Source organism: Saimiri boliviensis, chromosome 2 (genome assembly GCF_048565385.1).
Source record: "Saimiri boliviensis isolate mSaiBol1 chromosome 2, mSaiBol1.pri, whole genome shotgun sequence".
In the NCBI taxonomy this organism is placed as follows: Eukaryota; Metazoa; Chordata; class Mammalia; order Primates; family Cebidae; genus Saimiri; species Saimiri boliviensis.
Window position 1 is genome coordinate 104,893,870 of NC_133450.1, and position 16,663 is coordinate 104,910,532.

The following is a 16,663-nucleotide window of genomic DNA, read 5'->3' on the forward strand; positions in this document are numbered from 1 at the left end:
TTCCTTTTAAATAGAGACCAGAAAGTGTGCACAAATGTCTTGATGCAGGAGTATGCTTAACATATTTAAAGATTAGCAAGGAGGCAAAAGTGGCTGGATCAGAGTTGGCAAAGAGAGAGTGGTTGCAGATTACTTAAGAAAGGTAGTAGGGGAAAGTGCCAAGCCTTATAAAGCGATAATATGGAGTTTTCATTTTACTCTGAATCAGGAAGGGAAGTCTTTTAAGAATTTTACTCTAGAAAGATAACATGGCTTGCCTTGAGATATTAAGGGATTGTTCCTTTGGTTGCTTGTGGAAAGAACTGTAGAACAATGGTAGGTGCAGCAAGATCAAGTAGGAAACAATAGGAATGGTCCAGGAGGGACGTCATTGTCGCTTAGACTAAGCTGCTGGAGGTAGAGGTGGTAAGTGCTGGATTCTGAATATATACTGACGTAAAGCACATATGATTTGTTTAAAGATGGCTCCAATAATTTTTACCTGAGTAACTCTAAGAATTGACTTGACATTTGGTAAGATGTAAGAGATCGGGGCAAAGAATAGGACTTTGAATGAGGAGGGTTATACACAGTCTGGGGATGAAACATGGAAAGTACCCAGACACTAGCTGTCTCATATAAAGGATACAATAATTATCAACAATTCTTTTCAGACCAGACATGTTATTTCCATTCTTGTGTAACTTTAACTTTGCTCTTGCTCCTTGCCGTATCAAATTCTTCCTTTTTGTAAAAAGTCAATTTTAAATTCGTTTCTAATCTTACCCAAATAAATTTATTTTCTTTCTATGAAAATCTTAAATGTATGTAACCTGCACAGATTTTCTCACATGTGATTCTGTGTTGCTTATGTTTTATTCTCATTCAAGGTATTATGCATTGCAAATGTGCGTGGATGAGTATAGAAAGGCCTCTAAAACTTTTGGATGATTGGTATCAGGCATAACAACAATTAAAGCCAAAAGCAGAACAAGGGAGCCATCACCATTTTCATAACAGAATTTATTTCCCTTTGGGAACACTTGCTGATGTTTAAATGTCAGGTGTGGTGATAGCTATGGATTCAGATATCCACTGAACAGTGCTCTAAGGTAAGATGGAAAAGGATGATTCTCTCTGTAGGGATATTTGTTAAATATTTCTGATATACATACATTTATATACGTAATTCTTATACACTTGATCTTAGCCAAAAGGCCGAGAAGCGATGTATATACGTAATTCTTATATGTTGTGAGTTTATTGCGTCTTCCACTGTAGATATTCTCTGGTTAAAACTCATATATATGATTCAAGATGATCACACAGTTGTCCACTCTCACAGTTACACCCATAGCTGCAGGGCCCTGGACAGGCAGCCAGTTCATTTGCTGCTATTATGACTACTCTTGGAACCAGCTATTTCAGGTGTAGAAACTGGGCCTCACATGCGAGTGTCTTCCTGGCCAGGAATAAGAAAGGAAGTGTTAGAAAGAATTAAACAGGGAAGGAGGGAAAGCTAACTCAAGGTACATCATGGAGCTAGTTAACCTCTATCATCTTCCTAGTTTGTAAAATTAAAATTCTGTTTCTGTTATCTGCATTTCAGTGAGACAGCTGTCTCCTAAAGCTCATTTCCTAGTTACTGATTATCAGGATGGCTAGTGAATAAGTGGATTAAAGTTTTAAAAGTACAATTATCATAGCTGACTTAGTGTTCTGTGTGTCATTAAAGTTTCTTTTAGCAGGAATGGTCTATGTCAGCACATTGGAATAGAAGTCATTTCATTTACTTTTAAGAGATATGTAATTGGCTGCATAGGTTGGTGATTTTAGAAGGTATTAGAGGAGATCCATGAGTTTACTTTCCCAAAGAGTTCCCCTATATTTTCAAGGCCTAAATTCTATCATTGAGATTTTTTTTTTTTTTTGTGGCCTAAGGCTTTTATCCTCTATTACAATGTAAATAATATATTCTTTATACCTTAATGAATTTGTGCTAATTAGGTACTCCATTGAAATCAAGTTTTCATGCTGACAAGAAAGGATGAGGGTGCGCATGAGATGACCTGGTATCATAAGCTATGAGTTGGACATTGATTTTGGAAAATGCCTGGTGATGTTTCAAAGTTTCCTAGAGCTCCCATTAAAGAAAGGGAATATTTAGTTCAGCTCTTGAGAAACTAGAACAAATAGCTCTTACAAGGGAAGAGAAAAAAGAAAAAAAAAAAAAAACCTTCTGATGTGGTTCAGTAATTAACCTAAAAAAAAGAGTGGTTTAAAGAGAAAAATCTAATTCTTAGTTTCCTGACTTATCCTACCAAAAGAATTTATTGTTTTATTGGGCACCAGATTTAAACACAAGGCAGGTTTGGAACAAGAAGAAGCAACAATGTTACACATTTGCCAGCAGGAAACCATGTATCAAAAGTTCCTTTTTCCATAGGCTAAAATATCTTTCAGAACCAAATCAAATACACTCTAAAGAAAGAAAGCCTATTCTTGTTTACAGTTCTTCAAAAGAGCTTCATAGATGGTTTTTTGTTGTTTGTTTTTTACACAGAGTATCACTCTGTCACCCAGGGTGGAGTGCATTTGTGCGATCTTGGCTCATTGTAATCTCTGCCTCAGCAGCGGTTCAATGCTGTTCTCCTGCCTCCGCCTCCTGAGTAGCTGAGATTACAGGTGTGCAGCACCATGTCCAGCTAATTTTCATATTTATAGTAGAGACAGGGTTTCATCATGTTGGCCAGGCTGGTCTTGGACTCTGGCCTCAGGTGATTCACCCGCCTTGGCCTCCCAAAGTGCTGTGATTAGGTTTTTAAATTGTATCTTTTCAGTACACTCAAAGCCTCTTAAGGCAGGGCTTACATTTTATATTACTAAATCTTAAGAGATAGTGCTAAGCCTGATATGTATTATGTACTCAATAAATTTTGATTGAATAAATGAATCAATGAATAAATGAAAGTAAAAGAGGAATGAGTGAATTATTTGTTTTAAGGTAGAATAGCACAGAATAATTGTGAATTGTTTAAAGCTACACAATGATTGACTGGAAGAAGAAAAACAGTGATTGTTGTTCTAGTAGTAAACTAGAATGCCTGTGCATTTTATGAAGTTCTGCAAAAGCCTTCGAAATGGAGGTTAACATTGTCCCAGAATTCCTGGTTTCTACTTTGTAAAATTGGCAACATTTTACCTATAATAGAGGATTGTTATTAAAACAAATTAAATGATAATATGAAAGCTCTTAATGTATTATGTGATTTGCAGTAAGTGCATAAAAACATTTATATTGAAAAACACTTATTTTAGTGTTAGGTTTTACAGTTAAGTCTTTATCTCAAGTTGATTTTTGTATGTGGTGAAAGGAAGGGGCCCAGTTTCAATCTTCTGCATATGACTACTCAGTTATCCCAGGAGCATTTATTGGATAGGACGTCCTTTTTCCATTGCTTGTTTTTGTTGACTTTGTTGATGCTCAGAGGGTTGTAGGTGTGCAGTTTTATTGTTGCATTCTCTAGCCTATTCCATTGGTCTATATTTCTTTTCTTTTCTTTTTTTTTTTTTTTTTTTGAGATGGAGTTTCGCTCTTATTACCCAGGCTGGAGTGCAATGGCGCGATCTCAGCTCACCGCAACCTCCGCCTCCTGGGTTCAGGCAATTCTCCTGCCTCAGCCTCCTGAGTAGCTGGAATTACAGGCACGTGCCACCATGCCCAGCTAATTTTTTGTATTTTTAGTAGAGACGGGGTTTCACCATGTTGACCAGGTTGGTCTCGATCTCTCGACCTTGTGATCCACCCGCCTCAGCCTCCCAAAGTGCTGGGATTACAGGCTTGAGCCACCACGCCCGGCCATTGGTCTATATTTCTGATTTGTACCAGTACCATGATGTTTTGTTTACTGCAGCCTTGTGGTATAGTATAATTTGAAGTTCGGTAGTGTGTGTGGGTTTTTTTTTTTTTTTTTTTTAGTTTGAATTTTGATTATTTAACAGGCTCAAAATAAGTGCCATACAGAGTGTTTATTCACAGGCTTGAATGAGAATTGAAGAAATTCTGACAAATTTAATACTCATCTGTGATTTAAGTCTGGCAAAATACAGGTCATTGAAACAGGCATTTTAATTTGAGTTTTATAAAACTATGCAATTCTTCCAAGTGATCATAAACCAATTTCTCATTATGGGTACTTTAAAGGAACTTTTAAAAGTCACACAATTACACTTTTAGGATTACAGTGTTCAATATAACCTTACATTTCTATAGCTAGCAGGATAACAGATGAGTTAATGGGACCCAGACTGCATCGAGGGGAATGTTATTGGGCAATCCCCCTATGTTTATTATTTTTGCTTAAGATTGCTTTGGTTATTCGACCTCTTTTTTGGTTCCATGTAAATTTTAGAATTTTTTTCTAATTCTTTGAAAAATTTCATTGGTAGTTTACTAGGGATAGCATTGAATCTCTAAATTGCTTTGGGCAGTATTGCCATTTTATTGATGTTGATTGTTCCTATCCATGACCATGGAATGTTTTTTCATATATTTGTTATCTTCGATGTTTGTAAGGAGTCTTTTGAAATTTTTGTTTCAGAGGTCTTTTACCACCCTGGCTAGCTGCATTCTTAGGTATTTTATATTTTGTATGTGTGACTATTGTGAATGGGGCTGTGTTCTTGATTTGGCTGTCAGCTTGGATATTATTGGTATATAGAAAATCTATTTATTTTTTTGCAAAGTAAAACCCTACAAGATAACATAGGAAATACCATTCTGGACATAAAGTGGTACAAGGATTTTATGAGGATGAAGCCAAAAGCCATTGCAATGAAAACACAATTTGATAAGTGGGATCTAATTAAACTAAAGAGCTTCTGCACAGCAAAAGAAACTATCAACAGATTAAATGGACAACCTACAGACAGGGAGAAAATACTTATAATTTATGCATCCAACAAAAGTTTAACATCCAGAATCTATAAGGAACTTAAACAAATCAACAAGCAAAAATCAAATGACTTCATTAAAATGTGAGCAAAAGGCATGAACAGACACTTCTCAAAAGAAGACATACACTTAACCAAGAAGCATATGAAAAAATAATAACACTAATTATTAGAAAAATGCAAGTAAAAACTACAATGAAATACCATCTCACACAAATTGGAAGACTATTATTAAAATGTCAAAACATAATTGGTGCTGGTGAAGTTTGGGGAAAAGAGAATGCTTACACTGATAGTGGGAATATAAACTAATTCAGCCACTATAGAAAGAAGTTTGGAGATTTCTTAAAGACCTAAAAACAGAGCTACCATTTGTCCCAGAACTCCAATTATTGGGTATATACCAAAGGAATATAAATCATTATACCATAAAGACATATGCTCACATGTTTATCGCAGCACTCTTGACAGTAGCCCAGAAATGGAATCAACCTTAATGCCCATCAACAATAGCCTAGATAAAGAAAATCTGAGAGCTATACACCATGGAATACTAAGCATCCCTAAAAAGAATGGAATCATGTCGTTTGAAGCACAATGGATGGAGCTGGAGATCATTATCCTATGTGAATTAACACAGAAACAGAAAACCAAACACCTCATGTTATAAGTGGGGGCTAAGCGCTGAGTGCACGTGGACATAAAGAAGAAAACAGACACTAGGGATGACTTGAGGGTGGAGGTAGAGAGGAGGGTGAGGATTGAAAAACTACCTGTCCGGTACTATGTTTATTACTTCGGTGATGAAATAATCTGTACACCAATCCCCTACAACACACAATTTACCTGCATAATAAATCCACACATGTATCCCTTGTACCTAATATAAAAGTTGAAAGAAAAAACACATTGTATTCATATAGTTTTAAGTAGTCACTGTTTTATGTTATATAAACATTTGTTAGAAATTATTCCTGATAATGTATAGTTTCAAGTTGAAACTTGGAGGGTCTTTTAGTCTAGAGATAATTATCTTTCTTTATTTGTGGAAAACTTTGCCTGAAAAACATAAGCATAGGCTTATGTATAATGTATTCTAACATTAGTTCAAAAATTAAAAGCTATTTAAAACATCTCTCTATTTAATTTGATTTTCTCCTCTGTATTAAGTGGTGGTAACATATTTAAAAGGTCATATATATCAAGTGTCTGGTGTCTTTTTTTTTTCATTTTTTTAGGGTAAGTATAGTTCAAATACATGATGCATTTAATAGAATTTACTTTATTAAGACCCTCAGATTTCTATAGTAGAAGATGCATTCTAGCAATGACAATTGTAAGAACAAGAAATAAACTGCTTCCAAGTGCATTTTTAGAATTCTTTCAGGTACGCTTATGCTCTCAGTATCTGTGCACCATGAGTAGTTGTATAGGTATGTGGGAAGAAAAAAAATGTTAGAAGAAAGCTGTAAGTGGAAATGAAACTTTATTGATCCTCAGCAAGATTCTTTTTATTATAAACTTTTCAACTCTTCTGAAAATCTGGGCCCATTGAAGTGAATTCAGAAACATTTCTGGTGGGTTTGCTTTGTTCAATAAGAACAACAAGTGAGAGCATTTCTACCACCTAAGCTAAAGAATGACATATTACCTTTTGTTGATACTGTGTTTTTAGTTAGCATTGGAGATAAGCATTATCTTATACTTCAAGGGATATAATAGAAACATATATGTTAGATGTGAAAAAATAAAATACCACAACGTTCATTCAAAAATATTTATCAAACATCTATTATGTGTATCACTTTATGAGCCAGGAATCTGAGAGGATATATAGCTATCAAATCATATTCCTCAGCTTCAAGAACTTACATTAAATTAGAACTGACAAGGAACAATGGAAAAGGGACAATAAAGGGCTACTGATGAAATGTTTGTAGAAGTAGGTAGAGGTTACTGTTTTCTGAGAAATCTATGGATGGACCAATAAAAAACTATGTAGATGTAGATTATATGAACTGTAAAAAAATTTTTTTAAGTACAACTGTTTGCAGTTTTTCTACTGTAAGAATTGCAGTTTTGTGTATTTTCAGAAAATATACTGTGTAATATTTTAAGTTAAGATATTAATTAATGAAATATTAATGACTAATGTTAATATGATTAACAGTTTGTGTGTTAATAAAGTTATTTACTGCATCATAATATTTTCAGTATGCTATCACGTTTAAGTGACATTAACCACTATGCATGTGTGACCGGCATTTTTTTTTTCTCCTTTTCTTTTACAGGTAAGGAAAATCAAACTCAGTGAAGTCACATTCACGAAGCAGGAAAAAGCGTATGTATCTCTTCATGCCCAATCCAGCATAATAGAACTGCTATGTGACCTTAGTTATGTTGCCAATTTGTTTAATGACTAAATTTTCTTAGTCATTAAAAAAGACTAAGGGGATAACAACAGTTGCCTCACAAAACAGTATATCAGTTACGGTACTTTCAACTACTAATACCAGAATGGTGGTTTCACTAACATAGTCATTGATTATTTTTCACTCAGATGTTTAAAGATACATGGTTCTAGGTTTTTAGCTCGTCAAAGTTCCAGAGTTATTTTGTCTGTTCACTGTGCCATTATCAGGGTGTTTATGACATCTTCTAGTCTGCCCACATACATCGTATAAGCATCGTGCCATATACCTTGTAGGAAAGGGCTATACTGTATATCATCCACTTGCTCTTCCAGATTTTTTTTTTTTTGAACAGAATCTCACTCTACCATCCAGAATGGAGTGCAGTGGCACAATCTTAGCTCACTGCAACCTCCGCCTCCTGGGTTCAAGCAATTGTCCCATTTCAGCCTCCCAAATAGCTGGGACTACAGGAGCACCCCTCCATGCCTGGCTGATTTTTTTGTATTTTTAATAGAGATGGGGTTTCACCATGTTGACAAGACTGGTCTTGAAATTCTGGGCTCAAGAAATCCACCAACTCAGCCTCCAAAAGTGCTGAGATTACAGGCCTGAGCTACCTCACCCAGCCCCAGATCCTCTCTGGACCCTTCTCTACTCATTCTGTACCACAGGAGGGTGAATGGAATGGCCTACTTCTAACTGTGACTGATTTCTGATTCATTTCAGCTAATGAAATCAAGAGTTTAAAAGTAGAAAGGCAAGTGATGCTGGGATATTTATTTCTCATTGCTTCCTCCTTGCAGGTCATGTGGCTTGGATGTTAATAGCACCCTCAACACAGCTATTCTTACCAGTAACTAAACACTGGGTCCTCCTTTGCTGCTTCACAGAAACTCTTCTCTTGAAAACCTTCGGTTACTTCACTATCTCTTGTTCATAATAGATTACTTAGAAAACTACAGTACTTACTATGCCAATAACTTTGTACTACCTATTCTGGGCTGTTGATGCTCTATATCTATGTAGTCTTAGAGGCTAAGCAATTTCTTCTCAAATAATGCACAATCAAGAATACTTACCTAAATTCTCATAAAATAGCCATGAATAGATTTAAGACAATTTTGAACCACTAAAAGCAGTAACAGTCAATGAAATTACAGAACCAGAGATAATTGATAGTTAAATATGACATAGATTTATTCTAGATAAACAGATAGATACAGATCTGTATCATTCTACCAAAACCAAGATACCGAGGTAACTGCTGAAACGTGTACTTTGTAATGTAAAATAAAAACCACCTAAAATGCAAAATAAACTTTAACATTATCCACCATTAGCCCTGTGATTCAAATCTTTAGGTCCTAAACAAATTTAAAACTGGATTGCCCACCAACTTCTGTGAAAAGTAGCTTTGTGGAGTAGAGTACTGTTTATTTCATTCTAGGTGCCTTAAAAACTGGTAGCAACATACTTTTCTGTCCATTTTAAGCACTGCTATTATAAGGCAAAAGCAACTTCGCAATTTACTTTAAACAACTCTTGTTCTTAGACGACTGGGAAAATAACTAAAATAGCATATTTTTAAAATACGAATAACTTGCTTATCAAAACTTGCTTCAAGACTCACCTTGCCATATCCACTAGGTTACAACTAATGTCTTGTAAATTTCTTAATGTTAACCAGCTTTATATCTTGCAAAATCCACCTTAAAGTCTTTTATTCCAGTCTTTAAGTCCCCTTAAATGTACGTCCCTGACCTTACTCCTCTCAGGCATGACTAAAATCAGTCAATGTAGTGTTCTCTCTCACTGCAGTAGGCCTAATAAACTTAGTTTTGTGTGATCAATATTTTTTTCTGGTAAATTTTTTGTGTGTGTTTGTGGGTCAGCGTTTGACAGTCTTCTCTTTACCCTAAGCTCTGCTAGCATCTTACTCCACCAAGATGGATAATGTATATCCTAGAATAAAAGTTCACAAGAAGTAAGGACTTTGAGGAGTTGGATCAATACATTTCTGTTGTTTTAGATTTTTGTGAGTGGGTCAAGTATAGTAGGGAGTGTTGATTAGAAAAAGGACCAGTGTAGCAGTTTACATGTGTTTGAAAGTACAGGTTTTCATGTATTAACATTGTCTCAGAGCATCAAATCAACAAGAGCTCAAGGATAGGATAAAAATGCAACTGTAGTATATTTTACTAGAAAAGAAGAATTAGACTAAGATATGTGTACCTCAACCTGACTTCAAAGTGTAGATCTAAAAAAGGCACCAACCTACCCACTGAGTGTTGTATAAACAGAGCAATCTGCAGTTCTCTCACACTTTTCCTACAAATACCTGTTGAGCTTAGATGGACATTAGTTAAAAATAGAGGAGAAAAATCAAACACTGAATTTTTAAAAATGATGTTATTTTCAGAAAAAATTAGCATATCAACACTGAAATCACCCAGGAAGTTTAAAAAATATACAAACCCTGTGGTTTATATTATAATTTCATCAATCTGGTTTAGGTCCTACTTGCAGTATGCAGCTAGGATGGAGAACTCCAGAGCTGGCACAGAGGCCAGCAAACTACAGTTTGTTGGGCCAGATCTATCCTATCACCTGTTTTTGCATAGCTCATCAGCAAATAATATTTTTTAAAACTATAATGTATTGAATAAAACTTTAAAGACTATTTCGGGGACACACAAATATAAGAAATTCAAAGTTTAGTGTCAATAGAGTTTTTTGAGGATGTAACCACTTTCATTTGTTTACCTATTGTTACAGCAGAGTCGAGTAGTTGTGACAGAGACTGTATGGTCTGCAAAGCCCAAAATTTGTAAGCTAGACCTTAACAGAAAATGTTTACAGATCTAGAAGATTCAGAGGAAATGCATACTTCTAGGGAAGATCTACTGCGTAATTGAGAATAAAATTTTAGGAAACTCATTGTTGTATTAACACAGTATTAATTAACCATTATAAATTGATAAAATTATGTGGAGAAAGAATACTAATTCAAATCAAAAGGCACAAATGGGAAATAAAAATAAAGTTGAATCCAATGAGAAAGGCAGGTAAGTAAAATGCAATAGCAAAGTTTGACCTATTTCTATCCAAGCTTGTACATTGGCAAATCAAAATTTTACTTTTCTTCCCTGTGGTTTCTGTTTCACAGCAGTGAAAGTATAGAATGAGAAAACAAGCAGCAAAGACACACACATCCGGCTGGAAACAAAACAGGTATTTTCTGAGAAACTTCCTTCTGTTCAAGGTTCCAACATTCTGGAAGCTGAATCCAATGCGTTCACATTCCTTGGGTCACTTACCTTATCCAACCACACCAATTTGTATTTTGTGTGATCTGCATTAAAGTAATTTTATTAACTCTGTACATCATTGCAGTTCTAAGCCATCATTTCAGCAGTGAACAGGAATGCATTAGGCTATCTAGGACCAGTTTTCCCCAGCAACTCTGTGTGTCCCCAGCAGAAACAATGGCAGTGATTAGCAGGTCATGCTACAGAGTAAATTAGATGTCTGTCTTCTTCACATTTAGAAATAGATGTTCTAATTTGGTAATAAGCCTGCAAGTACATGGACAATTTGAAGGTGGGGAGAAGCAAGAGACCTTAGAAAACAGTATACTTGCTCCTATTATATAGAAATGTAACTTAAAGCAAATAATTTTTAAATGAAAAATATACAGCTATATTTATATATGTTACCTCAATTGATGATAATTTATATATGCCATGCTACATTGTATAGTTTTTTTCTGTTTATCTTTTCTGCTGCTGTTATGAAAAAAGACTTAAATGAATATATAAAATACACATCTTTTGTAAATATGTTTATGGATTGGTAAAATTTAACTTACAAATTAAATCAAATCAAATATATAGTTTTGTCTCAATTAAACTATACCTTTTTATAGATAAAATCTGTTTGTATTTTTTTTATTGCATTTTAGGTTTTGGGGTACATGTGATGAACCCCAATTTTTTGTAAGTTAAATTTTTTTTAAAGTTTAGGGTTAAATTAATACTGTGTTTTTTTTTTTTTTTCCTGGCTGACTTCATTAAATGCCAATGTTGTATTTGCTTGTCAGCTATAATAATGAAATGCATGAAAAGTGGGAAATTTATATTTTATAAATCGTAATGACTGCCTGATTAGGAAACTATGAAGACTGAATTAATATATTTCAAAAACCAATATTTTGTGGATTATTGCCATGGAAAAGAAAATAATGATTGTCAGAGAAATATTGGTATGACATTTTGTATAACTGTAGGTGACCTTTCAAAGAAAGTCTTACAAAGACTTTTATTCTAACACTAATTACTACTCACAATTATCAAATTTTGTAAAGTTCCACATGAATATAGGCTAAAAAACCTGACTCTACAAGGGGAGAAATCAATTTACCACTATAATATTTTGTCTTTTCCTGCAGCGAAGAAAAGCTTTTGTTGTTGTTTTTTTAATTTTTATTTTTATTTTAAGTGCAGGATCAAGTGCAGGTTTTGTTATATAGGTAAAATTGTGTCATGAGGATTTGTTGTACAGACTACCTTACCAGCCAGGGATTAAGCCTAGTACCCATCAGTTGTTTTTCTGGATCGTTTCCCTCCTCTCACCCTCCCCGCTACAAGAGGCTGCACTGTGTGTTGTTCCCATCTATGTGTTCTCATCATTTAGCTCCCAACTAAAGTAAGAACATGCAATAATTTGGTTTTCTGTTTCTGTGTTAGTTTTCTGAGGATAATGGCCTCCAGCTGCATCCATGTTCCTGCAAAGGACATGATCTTGTTTTTTTTTTTTTTTTTTTTTTTTTTTTTTTTTTTTATGGCTGCATAGTATTTCATGGGGTATAGGTACCACATTTTCCTTATCCAGTCTATAATTGATGGGCATTTAGATGGATTCCATGTCTTTGCTATTATGAATAGTGCTGCCATGAACAAATATGTGCATGTGTCTTTATGCTAGAATGATTTCTGTTCCTTTGGATATATACCCAGTAATGGGATTGTTGGGTCCGGTAGTAGTTATGTCTTTAGATCTATGAGAATTCCCACACTAACTTCTACAATGGATGAACTAATTTGCATTCCCTCCAACAGTGTACAAGTGTTCCTTTTTCTCCACAACTTCACTAGCATGTGTTGCTTTTTGACTTTTTAATAAAAGCCATTCTGACTAATGTAAAATGGTATCACATTATGGTTTTGATTTGCATTTCTCCAATGATGAGTGATGTTGTGCTTTCTTAAATGTTTGTTGACCTTACATTTATCTTCTTTTAGAAAGTGCCTGTGTCTCCTGCCCAGTTTTTAATGGGGTTGTTTTTTCTTATAAATATGTTTAAGTGTCTTACAGATTCTGGATATTTGACCTTTGTTGGATGAATAGTTTGCAAAATTTTTCTTCCATTCTGTAGGTTTTCTGTTTACTACGTTGATAGTTTCTTTTGCCGTGCAGAAGATCTTTAGTTTAATTAGATCTCATTTGTCAATTTTTGCTTTTATTGCAATTTCTTTCAGAGTCTTCATTATGAAATCTTTGCCCATGTAACATTCAGTATACCGCCTGAATGTTATTGCCTAGGTTGTCTTCCAGGGTTTTTATAGTTTTAGGTTTTACATTTATGTGTTTAACACATGGAGAATTGATTTTTGTATATGGTGTAAGGAAGGGTTGCAGTTTCAATCTTATGTATATGGCTAGCCAGTTATCCCATCACCATTCATTAAATAGGGAACTCCTTCCCTATTGCTTGCTTGTGTCAAATTTGTCAAAGATCAGATAGTGTAGGTGCACAGTCTTATTTCTGGGCTTTGTATTCTTTCCATTGGTCTATGTGTCCGTTCTTGTACCAGTACCATGGAGTTTTGGTTCTATGCAAATTTGAAAATAGTATGTTCTAGTTCTGTGAAGAATGTGAATGGTGGTTTAATGGGAATAGCATTGAATCTACAAATTCTTTTGGGCAGTATGGCCATTTTAATAATATTGATTCTTCCTATCCAGTACCATGGATTTTTTTTCCATATTTTTGTGTCATCTCTGATTTCTTTGAGCGCTGGTTTGTAATTCTCCTTGTAGAAATCTTTCATGTCTTCAGTTAGCTGAATTACAAGGTATCTTATTCTTTTTCACAGAAATTATGAGTGGGAGTTCATTCCTTATTTGGCTCTTGGTTTTACTATTATTGGTGTATAGGAATGCTAGTAATTTTTGCACATTGATTATATATCCTGAGAGTTGCTGAATTTATTTATCAGTTGAAGAAGCTTTTGGGCTGAAACTGTGTGGTTTTCTACATAAAGTATCATGTCATCTGAAAACAGAGAGAGTTTGACTTCTTCATTTTCTATTTGAATGCCCCGTATTTCTCCTATTGACTGATTGCCTTGGCCAGAACTTCTAATACTATGTTGAATAGGAGTAGTGAGAGAGGCCATCTTTGTCTTGTGCCAGTCTTCAAGCAGAATGCTCCTACCTTTTTCCCATTCAGTGTAATGTTGGTTGTGGGTTTATTATAGGTGGTTATTATTTTGAGGTAGGCTTCTTCGATACCTAGGTTATTGAGATTTTTTTCAATAAATAAATGTTGAGTTTTATAGAATGGCTTCTCTCTAATTATTGAGAAAATCATGTTATTTTTGTCTTTAGTTCTGTTTAAGTGCTAAATCACATTTAATGATTTGAGTATGTTGAACCAGCCTTACCTCCGGGGCCTAAAGCCTACTTGATCATGGTGGATTGTTTTTTAATGTTTTTCTGGATTTGGCTTGCCAGTATTTGGTTGGGGTTTTTTCATAGATGTTCATAAAGGATATTGGCCTAAACTTTTATTGTTTAATTGTATGTCTGCCACATTTTGGTATCAAGATGACACTGGCCTCATAGAATGAGTTAGTAAGGAGTCCCTTTTCTATAATATTTTGGAATACTTTCAGTAGGAATGGTATCAGCTCTGCTTTGTACATCTGGTAGAATTCAGCTGTGAATCCATCTGGTCCTGGGCTTTTTTTGGTTAATAGGCTATTTATTAGTGCCTCAGTTTCAGAATTTATGAGTGGTCTATTGAGGGACTCAATTTCTTTCTTGTTCAATCAAGCGAGGTTGTGTGTGTCCAGGAATTTATCCATTTCTTCTCAGTTTTCTAGTTTATGTGCATACAGGTGTTCATAATATTTTCTGTTGGTTGTTTGTATTTCTGTGGTGTCAGTGGTAATATCTCCCTTACCATTTTTTATTGTGTTTGTAACATAGCATTAAATGTAATTAAACATTGATGGCAATTATCAATAAAAATAATTTAAATGTCTTGGACTTTTTGCTACTGGATTATATTTAAGCTTTGGTGCCAATATATTTTACAAATATAAGCCTTCAAGTTAAAGGCAATTCCAATAAAATAATTAAAAAATTCACAACAACCTTAGAATATCACTCCAGCAATTAGTATCAAAAATAGCCAGGTGAGATAAAGAAGAAAAATCTGGCTGTCATTTATATGTGTAAAAACATGAGAAGTTTTAAAACATATTAAGTTAAATTTCACTGCTTTTAGAAAATAGTCCTCTAAAGTGGAAACAATATCCATGAATATTTTTAGCCAAATTTCAATATTTAAATCTTAAATTACGGAGTAAACTTATATAATTTATTTATTTGTTTGTTTGCTTGTTTGTTTATCGGGGGTAAATCCTTACATTCTGTTTTCAAAGACAGGTTTGTAAGTGAGTCTTTTGTCTTTCACAACTTTTGCTGACCTTATTCTTTCCATTTGTGGACGTTTGAACATTAATATTTCATAATACCAAAGTGTAAAATATTTAAACTGCTTCACTTAATACAACTATTTTTTAAGATACTTCAGAAAAGCTCTGGTGCTAATGTTTCCTGGAATGCTCATTTCATATATAGAACTAGTGCTTTAAATAGACTATTGAGAATTCTCTTTGATCATATAAATTACACACATTTCATTATACAATTTTAAGTTAAATGTTTTAAAAATTAAGTTATCTTGAATGCAATCTGTAATAGGCTGTGAAATTATCACTACAAATCCTAAAATAGTTCACATATTTATGATATTTTGTGAAATCTAACTTGTAATCTATAAGAAAAGCCATTCATTTATGTATCACAAAGAATAATAAATGTATATATTGTATATGAATCAAGAATATAAAAATTCTACCATTTATAGAGATGTTAAAATGTAAAAAAATTCCCCATCTTAAAATTTTAACTATAAAAATAAAATATTTTCTCAATATTTTAGTTACATATGACCTACTTAGCTGAAAACTATAGTCTTCAATATTTGTTTAGCAAATTTATTTTTTAATTCATTTGTTTTATTTGTTTTGAATTTTTCATTAGTATTACATATTACTTCTTATATCTTAAAGCAAGCTCATATTTTTTTCAGCTCAACCATAATAATCAGGTTTTTTTTAACAGGCCTTTTATTGATGGAAATGATAGGTTTATCCTTTAGTTAGAACTGTGTTCATGTATCTGATAAATTTATGCAATGGTAAAGCGAGAGACTTTCTATGAGATTCATGCTATATTTAAAACTGTAAGTGTGACTGGCTTCAAGATAAAGCAGATGCTTTTCTTTTTCAAGATTATTAGTACTTAAAGATATTTTGAATAGAGGCTTTAAATATTACTTAAATTGGCCCCCTCTAAAAGTAAAGTTCTGATAAGCAGACGAGTTAACCATATAAAATGTATTTAATTTGGTTATAAGTGGAGTAGCATCCAGACATGATTTAACCTTTTTGTCAGCAGCATAATAACTATATCCTTTCTGCATTATACCCAGAAGGGCAATTTGTTCTCTATAATAAGATAAAATAATTATTGATAAATTCTGGGTGTTCCAAATGGAGAGATCTAACAAATATGTATGTGCATCCATACCCTATAAAACACTGTGCTGCTAAAACTAGACTCTCCAACCTCATGGAGCTTACAAGTTTATAAGATGGAGAGGATTTTGAAAGAATAAGAGAAGGAAATTGAAATTTTCTGGAAAAGAAAATTTATTTTGAGAAGTGATAGGCTATTATCTTCCAGTGGTAGATGGGGTGAAGAGAGAGATTCCAACTGGGTTTTATCTTATAGTAACAATTAGAAGTTTTTGAGCATGAAGTTGAAACAAAAGGAAGTGTTTGGGAAAATAGCAATGTTTAATAAAATCACGAACTATTGTGTGGTTCAGGTCTAAGATAATGAATTTGGAATAAGGAAGCAGAGATGAAGGAAAAGAAAACGTTTAATGTAATAGATATTTG

At 33.8% G+C, this 16,663-nt stretch overlaps 1 protein-coding gene across 1 annotated transcript in view; it reads left to right on the forward strand.

Moving 5' to 3' along the window:
• Positions 1 to 16,663, forward strand: part of LOC101050874 (uncharacterized) — an 891,623-nt gene that overhangs the window by 865,924 nt on the left and 9,036 nt on the right. The window contains exons 15-16 of the mRNA XM_074389917.1: positions 870 to 1,091; positions 7,224 to 10,577. The gene's annotated coding sequence lies outside the window, so the exon portion shown is untranslated. The remainder of the gene's footprint in view (positions 1 to 869; positions 1,092 to 7,223; positions 10,578 to 16,663) is intronic.